The sequence below is a fragment of the Triticum urartu genome, chromosome 7A, assembly GCF_056163025.1.
Source record: "Triticum urartu cultivar PI428250 chromosome 7A, HENAU_Tu73, whole genome shotgun sequence".
Taxonomy (NCBI): Eukaryota; Viridiplantae; Streptophyta; class Magnoliopsida; order Poales; family Poaceae; genus Triticum; species Triticum urartu.
In genome coordinates this window covers 73,797,451-73,819,137 of record NC_141879.1, presented here as the reverse complement: position 1 = coordinate 73,819,137, position 21,687 = coordinate 73,797,451, and the positions used below count along the sequence as shown (strand labels likewise).

At 47.2% G+C, this 21,687-nt stretch overlaps 1 pseudogene; it reads right to left on the bottom strand.

The window, feature by feature from the left end:
• Window positions 1–491: 491 nt before the first annotated feature.
• Window positions 492–18,781, bottom strand: LOC147957922 (uncharacterized; annotated as a pseudogene).
• Between the last annotated feature and the right edge of the window lie 2,906 nt (window positions 18,782–21,687).

Below are 21,687 nucleotides of genomic sequence, written 5' to 3'. Positions count from 1 at the left end.
CCGTACCTTAATCTCCTCCCCTGCTCGGCCGTCACCGCCAAATATGCTTGTCGCCGCCCCGCAACCAGCCTGGATGGTGCCATTCATATATAAGTAGTCTTCCAACCAGTCTCATGCAAACTAGCTACATTTACTCTGGACGCAGTTCGAAATTTGAAACCCGTGGTGCGCACATTGGTTAAGCAGGAGAGGCTGGACATCATGGCCAGCACGAGCAAATGACACGTGTGTTCTCAACAATATCATGGACTGATGGACGCTAGTCCGCATCAGGCGTGCCAGGTCAAATTTTCCATACATTCCTACAGTACGGAATTTTCAGAAACACTCGACGCTGACAATTTATTGTTCTACAACAACACATTTTTCTGAACTGTAAATGCAACAACATTCGACTAAGAGGAACAAGTGTGGAGCAAATGCTCACTGGAACACACCAGAAAATCCTCAATTTTACAAAGTTTTTCCAATCAACGTAATTTAGTGTTTTTCTACACAGCACCAAGCGGCCGCGTGCATGTGTTGTGATGGTGTCCCTCCATCCCACAGTTCTTGCATTTCCCCGGTTTATGAGGTTTCTTTGGGCATCACCCCTGTCGGGACCGGTGGTTCATTTGTGGCCTTCATGACGACAAATGCCGCAAAATTGTGTTCGTTCACTCAGCCCCTCGTATGGAGCTTTCTCTCTGCTATTAGTCTGACGTCCAGCCCCTCTTTGCTTATCTGGAGCAGCTAGACCATGCAGGGCATTAATGCTTGCAGATCATCCTGCACTATCTTCATGGCAACGACCGTCGCCGCCCCCAAAATTTTCAACATCCCCGTTGCCTGGCAACCTTCCGCCGGGCAAGATCAACAGACAGTCCTCGAAACCTAAAATGTCCCTCTTCTTTGCGAAAGGCATCCCACTAGCAATCAAGGCTTTCAGACCAGCTGGCATGTGGTGGAACGATTCAGCGCCGGCATCCCCCAGCCGCACAATTTTCATAGCTTGCACGTACAAAGTCGAATGCCTGCAATTGAAAGACATGTTTACCGCATTGTCCTTCTGGTAGTGCCATAGGTGCTCAGGAAGTATGTCCCTTGCATCTCTTGTCCACCGCTTCCTTATGTGTTTCAGTGGTATTTCCTCTAGGTGAAGCACATCCATTACCTGAACAGAAGCAAACAAATAAATCAGAACCGAAATACACCCGCCATGCTTGAACAGAAGTACACCTTTTTTTGTAAGGGGAGACCAATGGTACATGCTGACCTGTTTTTTTTCTCTTAAGGGGAGACCAATGGTAGTGGCAGCATCGCATCCCCGTGTGGTCAAATTGACCACACTCACAAATGAACTCTAACCCGTCCTCTGTGATGACTACCTCATAAACAACCCTGAACCACTCATTGCGTTTTGATGGATTATTGTGTGTTTGACACATATTTCCTCATCTTCTCAACCTCCATAACGTTATATGATGTACGCTCAATTAGCAGACGGCCAAAATGTTCAAACATGGCCCTTGTCTATATTATGCTCGCATGCCGCACTATTGCAAGATTTGTTCTCCTAACAAGCTCACCCTGACAAGAGACAGACCATATTAGTTCCTACCAAGTAATATGCACTACAAAAGAATGTGTTCTTAAAAACAATTGAAAAATAAACTCACAATCATAGTCCTCTTCTCCTCGTAATTTTCTTCCTGCTCACGGTCAAAACTGAAGTCTCATGTACTGCCTCACAAAAATGTGCATTGAGCTTGCAAGCAGCATGTAAGACTTGAACATGTGCTTTGCGCTCTCGCTGTGCTGTGTACTTGTGACTTTGGCGCAGATCGAACACCCCTTGAAGTATGATTTTGCCCACTTCGAGAATATTTCATAGATCTGGGTCATGTAAGGATGTTTTCTCAAATTGTTATTATCAAGCAGCATGCTCCACAGCTCCAGGCTATCTTCAACTCATCATTAGTTACCATGTGATTCACAACCATATGGAACTCTGCTTGGAAGTCAGTCTTTTTCGTGTAGAGTGGCCCCAAGGTTTCTTTCACCTTCTCCAGCACGTGCCTCTTGCACCACTAGTGCACAGTATCGGGGTAAACCTTGCGGATCGCCACCTCCATAGCTCTGTTTTGGTATGTACAAAGTGCACATCATAGTTAGGCCAGAGTGCATTTTTTGCAAAATCTTTATTACTTACATACACGAGGAAACAGGGCAAGCATACTAGTTAACTTGGGAGGCTATGTTTACCTGTTAGTATTGTTCGAGGTGCAGGACCTCCCATCATCCACAGGAACTCAGCGAAAACCCATTCAAAACTTTCAACCTGCTCATCTCTCATCAGGTCCCGCGCTAGGATAATGATCTAGAAATGATTGTTTACCCCAACAAATAGACCGAAAGGCATGTCATATAAGTTGGTTCTGTATGTCGTGTCGAACGTTATCAAATCCCCAAAGAACTGGTATTGCATCCGACTGCTCCCATTTGTCCACATCAAATTCTTAACTCTGCTATTGCTTTTTGCCAGCACACGGTTTATGAAGCCTGGGTTACCAGCCAATATGTCCGCAAAAACCTCCAAGGTTTTCCTCACATCATCATCAGCTCGCTTGCGACATATCTTACCACATATGTTCCTGTGCATTCTTTTTGTGAACAGCACATTCTCGACAGTCCCGAAAACACTCCATATGAGGCTTTACACTTTACCAAGATTGACATTCGGCGTATTTTCGGATTGTCTGCTCAAATGCACTCCTACCTGAAGGGCAAGGCATCCTACCCGGAGTTGCGCTCCCCAGGCATAACCTGAAATTTTACCCATAAGAACATTGCTTATTTATTATAAAATAAAATGGTTGATAATAGTGTGCCACTTCTACAACAGTGTCGTGCTGTTTTTCTTTTTTAATTGTCTCATGACAAAATGTATCACAGGCAAACACGCAATTCAGGTTTTTGCAGCTATGTGCTTTTCATCTGTCTAGGCGTGTCAGACAGCAAAAACTACCTAAATGGCATTCAGAAAATTATGTATATTGTACATGATTAAGGAATACATAACTAACCGTTTTGTCCACCCAGGTGCCTCTGGGTTAACCCTGTCAGTAGATTGCGCTGATGCAGTGGGCGATATTTCTCACTACCGTCGTTCGCCGCAGTTTGGCTCAGCAGTTGTATCTCCTCCAATATGTTGCCCGCACCCAGAAGCACCATTACGTTCATCTTGCCTTCCCAGATTCGCTTTCTTCCCTTAGGGTAAACCTACATAATCATATTCCGCCATGGGTGGCAGGCTACTAATCAAATTAGCTCACTCATCCCGCCATGACCTCAGATTCAGGAAAAATGGAAATTTCGGAGGCGCGGAGATTCACTTACCGGTCGACGGCATCAAGTAAGAGCTCGAGCCCGGCTTCTTCCATCGCTCCGTCGCCGGCGATTCAAGCGCCGGCCACGCCGCCGCGAAGCATGTTTCGCCGGGATGAGAGCAGAGGGCGAGGGGGCAGAGTGGTGCGGTTGCGTCCGGTGGGGTTGGCTGCTGGGGACTGGGAGCTTGGTGGACCTTGGTTATCCGAGCGGCCCAGTTTAATCCATACGTCCTGTACGGCCTACCTGTTCTAGGCTCAGACGAAAAGGTAACGATCCGAGCCACGGATCAGAAAGCCCACGCCCGTCACCCATATGGTTTGGCCCCGTGACTGCACTAGTGTAGAACCGGGAAATAGCATCGGTTCGTAAGGCCCTTTAGTACCGGTTTTCATACTACTAAAGTGTGGGCACTAAAGGCCCCCCTTCCTCCTTAGTACCGGTTCAGCACGAACCGGTGCTAAAGGGCAACCACGTGGCACGAGCCAACTCCGGGGGCCGGGAGCCCTTTAGTACCGGTTGGTAACACCAACCAGTACTAAAATGTTTGGAGGGTTTTTGGTTTTATGATTTCTTTTTCATTTAATTTTGTGTTTTCCATTTTAATTCTTTTTCGTTTGCTGGTATTTTACGATACTACACATTGTACACGTTATGCATATATATATATAAATAGAATTTCTAGTAGAACCAATCATATATATATATCATCAATGTCTTACAAACCACCATATAATTCACACATACACACATGTATAGCTATATACAATTTCTCCTACATATGCATGTTGCCTTCGGAGCCAGTGGCATTAGCCTAATTGGTGCCTTCGGAGCACGATGACAATTGGAAGTGGTTCATGACCTGGTCGATGGGGGCGGTAGCGGGTAATAGTATTCTCCCTTCGGATTTATGACCTGGTCAAGCAAAAATCCCGCTATTTCCTCTTGAAGTGCTTCTACGCGCTCCGTTTCTAGGAGTTTGTCCCACACCTCTGTGAACTGTTAAGAAGGAGATCAATATGCATGTGTATTAGTTGTGTGACTAGATATCGATAATGGTGTAAAAATTGTGAATAGTGTTCTGACAAGCATACCCATTCCTGTCTTTGAGATCTGCTCCTTTCGGACGCCATCATGCGAATGTTCTCGCAAACGCAGAATGCACACAGGTCAGTCCCCCGCGCCTGCTTCAGGGCCTTTACGAGAATGAAATTTAATTTGATCAGATAATAATTAATCAAGCATGATAATTAAAGAGATGGCAGCTAGCTAGCTAGCTAGTACTACTTAATTACTTACCTTGGGTCGAAACCATTTCAGCTGTCGTTTCCATTCGCCTTCCGTGACGCTGATGAACCTTGCCCAAGCCCTGCCCGCCGACAAAGAAAATTAATAAAGGGGTTATTAAATAGTTCATATCATGAAATGACGAACTAAATAGGCCGAGATATATAGTTAATAATGATTGAAATTACCTATTGACTATCCCAAATAAGATGTTATAGTCACTATTTGCTTTGAGTAGTGAGTTCAGTATTTCAACTGTTCCGGCGTCAACTTTAATGATACACAAGATCCAGTGAAATCTGCATGCACACACGTTTGCATGTCTTAATTAAGAGGGCATATGTAAGCAAAAATATGTAGCTAGCTAGTAGGCAAAAACAGAGAATTTGTAGTACAAGAAAGTGTGACTCACTGAAAGTTGTAAGGAAGTAGTATATCTTCATTGTATTTGAGGCGCTTCAAGAAATCTAGCATGCTGTCCTCTACCTGCTTTTCATGATGCTTGTTTATTTTTCATGTGTATTCATTAACGGTGTTTGGGTCAATGAACCCAATGCCATAGCGTCCACCTTTTCTCATTTCATACATCTTCATCCTGCATAATATCATAGAAAAGAATATAGTAAGGATAATTACAGGTAATGATTGATCAAAAGGATCACTACAGCTAGCTTGAGACTTAAATTACAGAAAGAAATCACTTACAGACAATAGCAACTGACGATAGATTTGTCGAGTGCGTCTTGATTGTATAACTGAAATAGTTCAGAATACTCAACGGTCACAGGTTTCTGATGATAGTAATGATCCTTCTTGACTTGCACCATGAGGGACTCTCGATCGGATCTCTTGGTAATGTCCATGTACCATTGATGCAATTCATACATTCTCGTTGGGAGCTTCTTGACATCTTCTGGCTTGACCAAAGGTTGGCCCCGGGCATATTTCCATTTTATTTCCTTCTCTGTAAGCACAGGCATGTCCTCGATCTCAAGGAGTTGTCCAACAGTGATGTTGAGAGTTTCAGCCTGCATTATATGCTCCTGAGTTATTACCACATCGCCCACCTCGGGAACATAAACTGTTTGCCCACAATAATATTGGGCGCGCGTACTGTCACGTGTTGTTGGCGGCACAACAAGCGGGGGGATCGATTGCGCCGCCTGTTCTCCCAGCTGGGAAACGGTTTTCCCGCATTTTTTGACAGCTGCTTGTTGTTTTCTCGAGCTCGAGCTCGCCTCCTTCTGTAGACGTTGTCGATGTAACTTCCTGATGTGGCGCTCATAGTCTGTGTCAACAGACTTAGGAGCTAGTGGTTGAGCCATACGAATGAAGTGGTCAACTACTTCCACAGGCACTTTCTCCCTTGGCGGCGGTGGCGGTTTCGGTCCAAAATGGGCGTCGACTTCTGCCCGCACTATGGCATTGGTTTGCTCCTCGGTCCTGTCGTAAGCCCTCTCAGGAAGAGGAGTAGTGAGGTTTGGACCATATTTATATCGCTTGCCTCCGCCTGTACTTCCTGTACTATGACCTCGACTGGTACCGCTACGCACCATAGCTGCGGGGTGTCTCTTCTGCGATTGCTGAGGCGGCGGAGACGGCTGACGGGGCTGAGTTGGACGAGGAGGAGTGGCCTGAAGCTGTGCCGGACTTAGAGAAGGAGTGGCCTAAGGTTGTGCCGGACTTGGAGGAGGAGTGGACGTCTGACGCTGTGTCGGACTTGGAGGAGGAGTGGCCTGACACTTTGCCAGACTTGGAGAAGGAGGAGTGGCCTCGCGCGTTGGTGGACTTGGAGGAGCGGGAGTCTGCTGACTCGATGGCGGACTTCGACGAAGAGTCGGGTGACGCGGTGTCGGTGGCCTTCGAAAGATGATGCAATCCTTTCTCCATAGGATGATATGATGTTTGGCATCTCCGAGTGTGTGCTCCTCGTCACCTCCAGGAATGTCAAGCTCTAGCCCCGAATATTGGTCCACCACCTCATCAACCACGACACGAGCATAGCCTGCTGGAATCGGGTTGCAATGGAAGGTTGCATCGGGGGAATTTGTATAAGCAACGCTGTCCGCCACCTTCAAGGACATGTTCTTAATTTTGAAGTGTAGCTCGCAGTTAGTGTTCTCCGCGATGTCATCCACGGGGTATCTATCCAGCATTGCGTCAAACGGGGCAGAATCCACGCTGCTTCTCGGCATGGATGGGGCGGTGGTATCCAATGCTGGATCATTCGCTAGCTGCTGCAGCTGCTGAGACCCCCTTTGCTGGCTAAGTGAGTCGATCTGCTCCTGCTGCCACTGGAATTTGACTGCCAAGTCCGCGTGCGCTGATTCTAGGCCTTGAAGGCGTTCATAGTCCAGCTTCCTCTTCTCCTCCTCCATCTTCCTCTGCTTCTCCTCCGCAATCTTCCTTCTCACACGGGTTCTGTAGTCGGCGTTCCAGTCCGAAAACCCCTCATACCACGGAATAGCGCCCTGTTGCCTCGTGTTCTTCCCGGGTGTTCAGGATTTCCTAGGGCACGCGAAAGCTCGTCGTTCTCTTTGTTGGGCTGGAACACCCCCGTTCGAGCCTCTTCTATTGCAACAAGTATATTATCGTCGGCTCCGTTCAGACATGCCTTCGTCGAAACTTTGCCTGTCTTCGGGTCCAACTCCCCCCATGCGCATAGAACCAAGTCCTGCACCTGGGGGCCAGCTCTTAGTAACCAGAGTGACACATGCATCTTCCATCTCTTTCTCAGACTTATCCCACTTAGGCATTGCCACCGCGTAGCCACCTGGCCCCAGCTTATGGAACTTATCCTTTTTTTCGGCATTCTTCTTGTTTATTCTCGACCGTTCCTTAGCTAATTCTGAATCCTTGAATTTCATGAAATCGTCCCAATGAGCACTTTGATTCTCTAGTGTTCCCTCGAATACTGGAGTCTTCCTTCCTCCCTTGACGTACTTGTCCCATTCATGATTCTTGTGGTTCTTGAATGCAACCGCCATCTTCCTAAGAGCAGCGTCCTTGACTTTCTGCACATCTGCTTCTGTGAAATGATCTGGTAGGGTGAAATGTTCCATGAGAGTATCCCAAAGCAGACTTTTTTGTCTGTCGTCGACAAAAGTAAGATCTGGACGTGGCTTTGCTGGCTCTCTCCATTCTTGAAGGGAGATCGGGAGTTGGTCCTTCACAAGAACTCCGCACCGACGAACGAACTTGTCCGCAATCTTCTTAGGCGCTAATGGTTCGCCATTAGGTCTGATTGCCTCGATATTATACTTTACACCCTCCTTCAACTTTTTGTTCGGGCCTCGTTTCGTCCTGTTGCCTGAAGATTTGCTCGATCCGGATGGCTGAAAGAAGAAAGATCGATTCGTTAATATATCTTCAACTCATTTAAAACATGTGATGATCACCAGATGCCTGCTTATATAAATATATATACCTCGCCGGTCTTTGTTGTTTCAGGATCAACATGTTCTTCGTCATCGTCATAATCGTAGTTCATGACTTCATCAATTCCATCGTCGCGATCGAATATCATATCACCCTCTCCGGTGTTGTTTAGAAATTCGGAGCCGTCATAATCTTCTTCATTCTGATCATCATCTGGCCCACGTATCATATCGAACATGGTCTGTTCTCCCTCTCTGTCGGTATTGTCCGCCATAGCTTTTATTTAACTATGCCAAAAGAAATATAAAACAATTTAGTATTCAAATTACATCGTCTCGAATAATAGATATAATCTCGAATACATCGTCTCGAATAATAGATATAATCTCGAATACATCGTCTCGAATAATATATAATATTGAATAGTACATCAGTGGCTAGGTAGCTAATTAAAGATCGAATACTACAGAAGAATCTAGGACACTCGCGGTTCCTGCGGCGCGGGCGGTGGACACCCAAAGAGAAGGAACCCTCACAGGATCATAGCTGAAGTGAGATCCTTGAAGAAACTGCCAGGTATTGGAGAACCCGCCACCCTCTAACGCAACCATGTAGCGATGGACGTGCTCGTCCTCCTCCCTGACACGGCGACGTACCACCTCCGGCAGGGCCAGCTCCCTCCGCACCGAAACTGGCCCACGCGAACGCCACCAAACGAGATCAGGGTCGACGACGGGACCCGAGGCCGGGTTCCTCATCAAGCGGCGCGCCCCTCCAGGCAGCACCTCCCAGTGCCAGCCCGGCGGAGCCTAGTCCCGGACATGGGTTAGTCGGACGTCGTCGCGGACGGGTCGATGGCGAGGATGCGGGCCGGGCATCGTCGAGAACAAATACTAGCTATATGCCCGCAAAAAGTAACATTTTTTAATGATTGGATTTTGATAACTAAAATTTCTAACATTTCTATATAACACTAATTATGCTATCATTGCATATGTCAAAATTCTATATGCTATTTCATACTAATTAAGCATCTAACACTAAAAACAGAAAACACAACTTTTATACATCCATTAAAAAACTGAAAAACAACATTATATAAAAAATTTCCATACTAATTAAACACTAATTATATCCATCTAACATGCATTCATACATATATACTAGTGAAAAAATAATAATCTAAAAAATCTAAACTAATTAAACATACAAAATACGTATATACTAATATATACATGCATTAATTCATACATATGTACGTGTGTGTGTGTGTGTTCATCATGCTTGTGTGTGTGTGTGTGGGCTCGGGGAGGGGCGGCGCCCATGGTGGCCGCCGGCGGCAAGGGAGAGGGGTTAGAGGGGGGGTGCTCACAGCGGGGCGACGGCCGGGGGCGGCGACGGGCCGGGCCGTGACGCGGGGGCGGCGACGCGGGGACGGCGCGACGGGGACGGGCCCGGGGCGGCGACGGAGACGAGGCCGGCGACGGGGACGGGGGCAGCGACGGGGACGGGGGCGGCGACAGGGGCGGGGGCGGCGACGGCGACGACGTCGATCGATCGGGGCGCGCGGGCGGTGCTTCAATGGGGAAACAGAGGAAGAAATAGAGGGAGAATGAAATTTTCATAAGTGTTGTATATATAGAAGGCACCTTTAGTACCGGTTGGAGCCACCAACCGGTACTAAAGGCCTGTTTTGGCCAGGCCAAGCGGCGGCAACCGCACCCCCTTTAGTACCGGTTGGTGGCTCCAACCGGTACTAAAGGCCCCCCTTTAGTACCGGTTGGTGCCACGAACCGGTACTCAAGGGGGTGCGCTGGCGCAGGTGCGGTGTGGCAAGTTTAGTCCCACCTCGCTAGCTGAGGGGCGACCGCACTGGTTTATAAACCCCCGTGCGGTAGCTCTCTCGAGCTCCTCTCCAAAGCAGGCCTACTGGGCCTACATGTTCTGTGCTGCCCTGTGGGCCTACTGGGCCTTTGCGGGCCTGCATCCTGGCCCAACAACGGGTTGGGTTTCTAGTCGTATGCAGGCCGCTCTGGCCTAGTAGGCGGGCTTTTTTTATTTTTTTTGCTTTATTTATTTTTGAGTTGTTTTTTTGTGTATTTAGAGTTTCTTTGTGAATATTTTTGCTTTAGGTACAAAAAATTACAAACTTTCTGTTAGTGCACGTAGTTTTCAAATTTGAATAATTTAAATTTTGAATTATTTGAAATTAGTGTGAATCACTAGTTTGTGAATAACTTAACTTTAAAAATCAGTAAAGGCATGAAAGAATTTGTTTGCACATAAAATTTCTTCGCGTTTCAAATGCCAAAATACATAATTAACTACCCTAACTATTACAGAGATTCCCTTCTGGGTGTGAAACACAGAAGAAAGTGATGATAGTGAAGCCGATCACATCCCAGATCTTTGGGTGTGAAACTTTTTCTTCGCGTGTGTCCCTTTGCGCCGTAACCATGGAAAATCTTCATCATTTAACGGGATGCTCGGGTCAATATTCACTGTGAATGGAGCAATTTTATCAAACTTTTCATAATCTTCTGACTTGTCTGACTTGTCTGTCTTGTCATCCACTTCCATGATGTTTCTCTTCCCAGAAAGAACTATGTGCCGCTTTGGCTCATCGTATGATGCATTCGCTTCCTTATTTTTTCTTTTTCTTGGCTTGGTAGACATGTCCTTCACATAGAAAACCTGTGCCACATCATTGGCTAGGACGAATGGTTCGTCTGCATAGCAAGATTGTTGAGATCCACTGTTGTCATTCCGTACTGCGTGTCTTCTGTTACCCCGCCTCGTGTCATATTGACCCATTTGCACCGAAACAAAGGGACCTTCAAACCACGTCGATAGTCAAGTTCCCATATGTCCTGTATATAACCTCTCAAAGGGGAACATATTGTATAGAAATACAGGACCCAAAACGTTAATCTCTTCGCATAGGTGAACTAGGACGTGCGTCATGATGTTGAAGAAGGATGGTGGAAACACCAACTGGAAACTGACAAGACATTGCACTAAATCACTCTCTAACCTTGGTATGATTTCTGGATCGATTACCTTCTGAGAGATTGCATTGAGAAATGCACATAGCTTCACAATGGCTAATCGAACGTTTTCCGGTAGAAGCCCCCTCAATGCAACCGGAAGCAGTTGCGTCATAATCACGTGGCAGTCATGAGACTTTAGGTTCTGGAACTTTTTCTCTGCCATGTTTATTATTCCCTTTATATTCGACGAGAAGCCAGACGGTACCTTAATACTGAGCAGGCATTCAAAGGAGATTTCCTTCTCTTCTTTGGTAAGAGCGTAGCTTGCATGACCCTGATGTATGCCATCTTTTCCGTGCATACGTTGCTGGTCCTCCCGTGTCTCAGGTGTATCTTTTGTCTTTCCATACACGCCCAAAAAGGCAAGCAGGGTCACACAAAGATTCTTCGTCACGTGCATCACGTCGATTGCGGAGAGGATCTCTAGGTCTTTCCAATAGGGCAGGTCCCAAAATATAGATTTCTTCTTCCACATGGGTGTGCGTCCGTCAGCGCCATTCGGAACAGGTTGTCCACCAGGACCCTTTCCAAAGACCACCTTCAAATCCTTGACCATATCATGTACATCAGCACCAGTACGGTGGCGAGGCTTCGTCCGGTGATCCGCCTCACCTTTGAAATGCTTGCCTTTCTTTATTACGGGATGCCTGCTCGGAAGAAATCGACGATGTCCCAGGTACACATTCTTCTTACAATTAGCCAAATATATACTGTCGGTATCTTCCAAACAGTGCGTGCATGCGCGGTATCCCTTGTTTGTCTGTCCTGAAAGGTTACTGAGAGCAGGCCAATCATTGATGGTCACGAACAACAATGCCTTTAGGTCAAATTCTTCCCCCATGTGCTCATCCCACGCACGTACACCTGTTCCATTCCACAGTTGTAAGAGTTCTTCAACTAATGGCCTTAGGTACACATCAATGTCGTTGCCGGGTTGCTTAGGGCCTTGGATGAACACTGGCATCATAATGAACTTCCGCTGCATGCACAACCAAGGAGGAAGGTTATACAAACATAGAGTCACAGGCCAGGTGCTATGGTTGCTGCTCTGCTCCCCAAAAGGATTAATGCCATCTGCGCTTAGACCAAACCATACGCTCCTTGCGTCATCTGCAAACTCTTTCCCGTACTTTCTTTCGATTTTTCTCCACTGTGACCCGTCAGCGGGTACTCTCAACTTTCCGTCTTTCTTACGGTCTTCTCTGTGCCATCGCATCGCCTTGGCATGCTCTTTGTTTTGGAACAAACGTTTCAACCGTGGTATTATAGGAGCATAGCACATCACCTTGGCAGGAATCTTCTTCCTGGGGCGCTCGCCCTCGACATCACCAGGGTCATCGCAGCTGATCTTATAGCGCAATGCACCACATACCGGGCAAGCGTTCAAATCCTCGTACTCACTGCGGTAGAGGATGCAATCATTAGGGCATGCATGTATCTTCTGCACCTCTAACCCTAGAGGGCAGACAGCCTTCTTTGCTTCGTACGTACTCTCGGGCAATTCGTTGTCCTTTGGAAGCATATCCTTTATCATTACCAGCAACTTTCCAAATCCCTTGTCAGATACACCATTCTCTGCCTTCCATTGCAGCAATTCCAGTGTGGTGCCCAGCTTTTTCTTGTCACCTACGCAATTCGGGTACAACATTTTTTTGTGATCCTCTAACATGCGCTGCAACTTCTTCTTCTCCAAATCACTTGCGCAGTTTCTCTTTGCATCGGCAATGGCCCGACCTAGATCATCAACGGGCTCATCTGATGCCTCTTCTTCAGCTTCTTCCCGCATTGCCGGCTCAGCTTCTTCCCGCATTACCGGCTCAGCTTCTTCCCCCATTGTTGTATCATCGTATTCAGGGAACCCATGGCCAGGATAGCTGTCGTCGTCCTCTTCTTCTTCATTGTCTTCCATCATAACCCCTCTTTCTCCATGCTTGGTCCAAACATTATAGTGGGGCATGAAACCGGACTTAAACAGGTGGACGTGAATGGTTCTTGACGTAGAGTAATTCTGACCATTCTTACAGCCAGCACATGGACAAGGCATAAAACCATCCGCCCCCTTGTTTGCCTCAGCCGCAAGCAGAAAAGTATGCACGCCCTCAATGAACTGGGGAGAGCATCGGTCATCGTACATCCATTGCCGGCTCATCTTCATTACACAACACCGAATAGACCAAATTAATACAAGTTCATACATAAAGTTCATACAATACTTAAATGCAACAAACAAATAACTCTCTAGCTAAAGCATTTAAATGCAACAACAAATGCGATCAAGACCGCAACTAAGGTAACAATGGATCCAACAGCATAATGATACCAAGCCTCACTATCGATGGCATATTTTCTAATCTTTCTAATCTTCAAGCACATTTTCTCCATCTTGATCTTGTGATCATCGATGACATCGGCAACATACAACTCCAATTCCATCTTCTCCCCCTCAATTCTTTTCAATTTTTCTTTCAAGTACTCGTTTTCTCTTTCAAGTAAATTTAACCTCTAGACAATAGGGTCGGTTGGAATTTCCGGTTCACATATCTCCTAGAAAAAATTTCTATGTCAACTTGATGGGCATAATTTGTCATAAACACGAAATGCAACTAGTTTTAAAAGAGAATATATATACCACATCCGAATCATAACAAGGACGAGGGCCGACGGGGACGGATATCAAAACCATGGCACTATATGTATAACAAACAACGTACGGGTAAGATAATTATACGAATAACTATATATCCAAATCACACAAACATCAATTTATATATAAAATTTCATGAACAAGAGGTTCACCACAAGGTGGTGCCGGCGACGGGACGGTGCGGGTGATCGATGATGGTTACGACGGAGATTTAGAAGGCACTAAGTAAACCACACCTACATATGCAAACTAAGTGTTATTTTTGACCTCAAATTGCATATAAATCAAATACTAGCACATATATATATTTCCTCCCAAATTACTAAACTCACAAATTAATCACTATATAAAGCATTGCAAGAGCTAATCTAGCAATGAGAGATGAAAGGACAAAGTTGCTAACCTTTGTGATCATTTGAATGGATGGGGGCCTTCAAATCTTGACAAATTTTGAGCAAAATGTGTGATGAGCTGGAGAGGAAGAGGGGAAGAACAGAGAGGAGAGGAGAAAGGGGAAGAACAGAGCGAGCTCGGGTGGACGAAGGGTTTATGTAGGACGACCTTTAGTACCGGTTCGTGCCAAGAACCGGTACTAAAGGGGCTGGAGGGGCCCCAGTCTAACAACATCCTGCCACCACTCTCATTAGTACCGGTTCGTGGCACGAACCGGTGCTAAAGGTTCGCCACGAACCGGTACTAATGAAAGCGGCCCGGCTAGCCGTTGGAACCGGCACTAATGTATACATTAGTGCCGGCTCAAATACGAACCGGCACTAATGTGCTTCACGTTTGACCCTTTTTTTACTAGTGCTGGGCCAACAGTATATCGCCCGCACCCCATATTATGTGATTTACTGGCGTCTCTGTCATACCGATTTGTTCCCGTCCCGAGACCACAATGGGCTGCGACGATTTCGGGAGCATCTGAGCTCGGGCACCGAATCGCCGCGTCCCTTAAATTTGCCATACGGTGTGAGCTATACACAGAATACAACATGTAGATGAGTCCAAACTGCATGGATCTTGATGCAAATGAAAGGTATATACTTTACCGAAAATTCGAATCTGAGCCCAGTCTCAGCTGCTCCTGATATCCCTGCCATCCAGACATGTGCGGATCTGTGCTGTAAATAGTATTCCCAGCCTTCCCAGCCGTATATGCTTGGTATTGAGAAGGGAAAAAGAAGTGGGCCAGTGACTCATTAATGGGGCTGGCTCGTCACACCGTGGCTGGATCAGGTGTTTTCTCACGGTCCGGATATATTCCTATGCCTTCCTAAACTTTGACGGCTGACCAATAGCTCGTCGACGTTGGCCTGGAGAACGCCGTCGCAGTGGGGAATGAACTACATCTAGTTTATTTCGTATCCAGTAAATCAGCTTCTCACATGAGGAAAGATTGTGAGACCACACTTTCGAAGTCCACCCAATCGAAATACCATGCCTGCACAAACATGCAGCATCAGCACATTCAGTAAAAATTCAGAAAATAATTTTCTGCTGGGTAACGGTAGGTGCAACCAAATTAAATCCAGAGCTAGGTGGCAACCCCCAACGATTAGTGCTTTCATGCCTCCCGCCAAGTTCTGGTGCAGCTTCTTCATAACTCAGCAGCTCGCCTAATCACTTCGAAAGCCCATTTGGCTTGTTCAAATACCCCAGTAACCCCCTGAAATAGCATACATGGTATCTCCTCCGGGATTGATTGGTACAACTACCGCGGGAAACAAAAGTACTAGCACCTAAAAGGCAGAAAACCCATCTTAGCGGCACCTGTTTTATCTACATCCCAGAGCTAATGCAATCATACAATCATACCGTGAAACACTTCCACCATAGCTGGAATTTTCAGCCTTCCATCCCTTGCATGCTTCTTTTTCTTTTGTTATGCCAAAGACATGTGTACGATGCCTCCATTGGCGCGCAACCATCGCGAACGGCGACAAGATTCTGAGGGCGGAACCCACACATGTATGTGCAGCACAGCGTCAACCTAACACCGTGTACCCCAGCTCAGTAAATTTTGCACGTCCAAGGCCGTGGTTCAGGAACGCCTCGTCACGGAAACGCGCAGCTGTCTATGGAAATGGCCCACCAGCGACTACTGTAGCGCTTTGTATACCTTCAGTATTCATCTTTTCCAGCGGATCAGCTCTGTCGCGTCAGAGCCCATTTGTACCATCCCGAGGCACCATACAACGACGGGGATTTCGGGCTCAGCTGAGCCCGAGCACCGAATCGACCTGTCAATACTTTACCTGATACTTACTGCTGCATGGATCTGAATGTGAAGGCAGCATCCCATAGAAGATATCAGCTTGCTGGATGTATCTTATAAAAGGCAAGAAAGACCATATGTATCGATAAAACATTCATTTGATCTGTTCTCGCAGTATGATCTGATTTTACTATATTGCTAGTGCTATCATCTCTTTTTATTCTCATGCAAAGAATCCACAAAAGCTAGTTTAATATAGGGTTAGGAGGTATCAGAAAAGAAACTGCATGTATTGTTTGACCAATAAATCAAAGTCACTTGGAGGTCAACTCAAACTATGGCGCGTGGGTGTCTCTAGCAAGAACGAGCTGACCACTACAGAGAATAACCGAGTGAGAGCTTCATCAGCGGTCTGTACAGTGCGCAGAGGGTGTTGATGATGCAGTGTGGCAGCGCACTAGACGGTAAGCTGAAAGAAGCGGAAACCAGATATCCTATGAAAGATGGGATCTGGCTGTAGTAGGATGGAGAGCAGTAGTGGCAACAGTCGAGGAATCAGCGAAACCAAACCTCTCTTCGGTCGAGTAAACTAAAGCCAGCTTCGGACTACGCTGTTTCGGGCCAAAAGCATCGGCCGTGGCCATAGCAGCTCTGTCACAATCGTCGGGAAGAATTCGATGTAGGGGCCAGCGCCAAGCCGCCAAACACCAATGCCAAGGCTTCAATACATGGATTTGATTGCTCCACCCTACTAGTACTATAATTGGAAAGTTGGGAATGGTTATAGACTTTGTTTCTTCTCAAATGGATTAACATACGGACTTGAAACTTTTAGGTAAACAACACACTAGAGAAAAATTATGTGAGAAAGGAGAAATTTGTCAGGAGGGGCGATTTGGCACCCGGAAGCATAGGCTCCTGGATGAACAATAAATTCAAAAACAAAAATAAAAAAATCTGATTTATTTTCTAGATGTTCGTGTTAGTGTGGCTATCGGGAAAACGACACCTATGGGATCACGGGGGTCCCTTCTACGGTTGGGAGGGAAAGAGGAGTGCACAAAGACCAGATCTAACGATAAACACGATGGATTTTTACCCAGGTTTGAGCCGATGAGAAGCGTAAAACCCTAGTCCCGCTTTGAGTTTATTTAGGGCCAGTTCGTTTGGCAGCTTTAAAAATAAGCCGCCTCCTCCCCAGCTTATCCCATAAGCCGCCTCTCTTATTCATTGGGGCTTCTAAACTAGTTATGGGATAGCTAATTCAGAAGTCTAAACAAATTTTAGGAACGACTTATTTTTTAAGTTGGGGAGAGGCAGCTTATTTTTTAAGCCGCCCAAAAGAACTGGCCCTTAGCGTTCTTGAGCTTCGGCTAGCTGCTACGCATGCAAACTGGGCCGGAAAGTGCAAAAAGTCCCCTCCTGTATCGCCTTGGGGGCCTCCTTTTATACGAAGGGGCGTCCACAGCGGCGTACTGGCACACATGAGGTGTAAAGTAACTACAGTGTACATGCTTATCGCTGATGTCTTAGGAGAAACGCATTAAATGCGCTGCTTACGTGCCCTCTAACTTTATCGGGGACGGAAATAGAACCCGTCTCGTCCGTCGCCGCCTCACCCCGTCTTGACACGCATCCAGGATGACGAGGCATGCAATGCCAGGCTGGCAAGCCGGTGGCTGCGCTGGAGCGGTGGCAGGATCTTCACCAAGATCTGCATGCCATCAAGTAGGTGCTTGCCAGGCTGGCAGCCCGGTCGCTGCGCTGGAGCGGTGGCAGGGCGGCGGAGCCTTGCCGCGTGCGAGTCTTGCCGTGGCCTCGCAAACGTCCCCGACAAGGATCTTGCCGGGGCCTCGCAAACGTCCCCGACAAGGATCTTGCTGGGAACTTTGCCTTCTGGTCTTCACAAAGATCTGCACGCCACCATGCAGGCGCCCCCGGAACGGTCGCACGCCTGCGGAACACCTTCACATCGAACAGTAAAGAGGTAGCCCCGCGTTTCCCCCATAAAAATAGGGATCCTCAGGGGCACTGCTCATTTACCCCCTTCGCCCTTTCCAATCTAGGAACCGCCATCGTCTCCTTCCTTGAGCCCAAACTAAAGCTTCCTCCTCCGTCCGCCGCCGCCGCGCCCTCACCACTCTCGGCCTCCCGCCCTCTCTCGGCTGCTATGGCGCCCAAAGTGAGCAAGGGCAAGGGAGCGTCCATGGCGAGCGAGGGGAAGAGATGTCGGAGAGCGAGTTGGTGAAGATGCGGAGGGAGAACGTCGTCTTCGCCCCAACGCTCGACGCGCGTGCTGAACACTGGTATCTGTGCATGTGGGGGAAAGCGGCGATGGGGCACCCTTCTACCCGCGTCACCCTAGCTTCTTGCGCCGAGCCCGCCCCAGATAAATTCCCTTTCTTCGTTGATTACTTCTACTGCGAGTTCTGCCCCCCCCCCATTTTTGGATTTCTGCAATGACATCATGTACACATTCGGCTTCCATATCTTGGATTTCACGCCAAATGATGTGGCATGTATGGCCACCTTCGCCCACCTCTGTGAGAACTTCGCCAGGGTGGTCCAAACACAGCCCTCTTTCGCCATTATTTCGTTCCCCGCATCCAGCCCGGAGGGGCCCTTTCTGGCTGCGTCACCTGGATCCCAAGGGCGTTGGCTAAGAAGACATACCCAGGTGGGGCCCACAAGGAGAAGTGGGACGAATGGCGGGGCAAGTGCTGCTGGATCGCGGAGAATGACCCGCAACCGTTTTGTATGCCCTGGCAGACGAAACTGGTCCGTGGCGACCTCGACCCTCAAGATGAGAAGCTCACAGTCGCAATCAGCAGGATCCATCGCCTCAAGGCTGCCGGGCTCACAATCGTGATGATTGGGGCCGACTTCCTCCGCCGCCGCATCACCCCTCTGCAGAACAAGGGGAGGCCAGCTTGGGAGTAACGGAACGCGGCAGGCATCATGAGGCCGCACCCCGGTTTGAACAACAACCTGACGGTCATGCAGCATGAGGCTCTCTGCCAAAGGCTATTCCACCTCAAGGCCGACAAGACCAACAAGGACGATAAGACCGGAAACACCGACAAGCAGCTCAAGTTGCTGGCGGGTGTGATCCCTTTGTGCAACAACTCCGCCCTGACCTCAATCATCGCCATGATGCCGGTGTTCAACGCACATGGCCTTGATCAGACCTGGGCCGGGCCAGATGCGGAGCGGGTGCAAGAGTTCTTTGACAAATTGTAGAAGAGGGCCATTCGGGAAGAAACACAGCTTATCCGCCCTACCACCGAAGAAGAGGTGGCGTATATTGCCAGCAGGGCAGAAGAGGGAGCCCTTGCCGACGAGGCCGGCAGCGTTTGCCTTGTGGAAGACGAAGCCAGCGCAGAGGAGGATTTTGCCGAGCGGGCGGAGCCTGTCAGAGAGCATAGTGGCGCCACTGTTGGGGGCCCTTGTGCCGAGGGGACAACCGAAGAGACTGCTGAAGAGGTAACTGAAGAGGAGCCGCACGAGGAGCCCCAAGCCCCGGGGAAGAATAAACGTGTCCTCCGGTGGGTTGGCTCCGTCAAGCCAGTCCGGCAAGCCTCCTCGCACAAAGAGATCCCCGTCAAGGGGGCGGCCGGCAAGGCCGCGCAGCGGCAAGAGGCCTCATACGTCTCCAACATATCTATAATTTATTATTATTACATGCTCTTTTATTACAATCTTGGATGTTTTATAATCATTTTATATCATTTTTTGGTACTAACCTATTGACATAGTGCCAAGTGCCAGTTGCTGCTTTCTGCATGTTATTTACATCACAGGAAATCAATATCAGACGGAGTCCAAATGCCACGAAATTTTACGATGATTTTTTATGGACCAAAAGGAAGAAGTTGGGCCCTGCTTGCACCAGGGGGGAGTCCTGAGGAGGGAACAACCCACCAGGGCGCGCCAGGAGGCCCAGGCGCGCCCTGGTGGGTTGTGCCCACCTCGGGTACCCCCCGGACCGCCTCTTTGCTCTATAAATACCCAAAAAATCCAGAAACCCTAGGGGAGTCGACGGAATATTCATCCAGATGCCGCAGAGTCCAGAACCACCAGATCCAATCTAGACACCATCTCGGATTGGGTTCACCGCCTCCATTGGTGCCTCTCCAATAATGTGTGAGTAGTTATTTGTAGACCTTCGGGTCCGTAGTTAGTAGCTAGATAGCTTCCTCTCTCTCGCTGAATTCTCAATACAATGGTCTCTTGGAGATCCATATGATGTAACTCTTTTTGCAGTGTGTTTGTTGGGATCTGATGAACTTCGAGTTTATGATCAGTTATATCTTTTTATATCCATGAAAGTTATTTGAGTTTCTTTGATCTCTTATAGCCTCGTATTTCTTCTCTGATATTTGGGTTTTGTTTGGCAAACTTGATCTATTTATCTTGCAATGGGAAGAGGTGCCTGGTAGTGGGTTCGATCTTACGATGCGATGCTTGATCCCAGTGACAGAAAGCGAAATAACACGTATGTATCGTTGCTACAAAGGATAAAAATATGGGATCTATATCTACGCAATAGATAAATGGATCTTGTCTATATCATGTCATCGTTCTTATTGCATTACTCCGTTTTTCCATGAACTTAATACACTAGATGCATGCTGGATAGCGGTCGATGTGTGGAGTAATAGTAGTAGATGCAGGTAGGAGTCGGTCTACTCATCTTGGACGTGATGCCTATGTAATGATCATTGCCTGGATATCGTCATAATTATTTGAAGTTCTATCAATTGTCCAATAGTAATTTGTTTACCCACCGTTTGCTATTTTTCTCGATAGGAGTCACTAGTGAAACCTACGGCCCCGGGGTCTTCTTTCTCATATATTTGCTTGTGATATACTTTTCCTTTGCATTTTTATTCAGATCTATTAAACCAAAAATACAAAATACTTTGATGCACTATATTTTATTTGCGATCTATCATTTCAATATATTACAAATTTCTGGCATCGTTACCCGAAAGGGATTGACAACCCATTTAACACGTCGGGTTGTGAGGCGTTGTTATTTGTGTGCATGTGCTGTTTACGTTGTGTTGCTTGGTTCTCCTACTGGTTCGATAACCTTGGTTTCATCACTGAGGGAAATACCTACCTTCGATGTGCTACATCATCCCTTCCTATTTGGGGAAATACCGACGTAGTCCTAGCAGATAGGAGCTTTCTGGCGCTATAGTCAGCGAGCCGGAACGCCTTGACATTCTTGCGGTGGAGGTGCCGCACATCCGTCTCTGTCATCGAGGGAGCAGCGGAGGACCGATGCGAGGAGCGCCGCTTAGGGGTCCACAGTGTGGGGTGATCGTGGCCTTTTTTCTTCTTTCTTATGTGCATGTTTGTGTGGTTGCCTAGCAAAATTATTTTTACTTTGCTAGCACCTGGACTTGCTGTATGGACATGATGATTCTGTTATCTATAAAGTGGGCTGAAATCCTGTTTCGAGAGGTAATTATTGAAGTTATGCATTTCATGTTAGATAGAAAAATAAGGGATGTAAAAAATCATTGGTCATAATGGGAGGTGATTAGAAACAGAGAGTAAATTGAAAGGTCACTCTCAGATGGTGGTTCTATTTTTTTTTGTGAAAAGTCATATTGCATACATATTCCGTACGGTAATTGCTTTGCAACCTGTGAGGTTGTAGATTTGCTGTAGTCCACGTTTATTCATAAGTTTGTCTACCATTTGAACTTGTTCATTTACACTTCACTGTATTT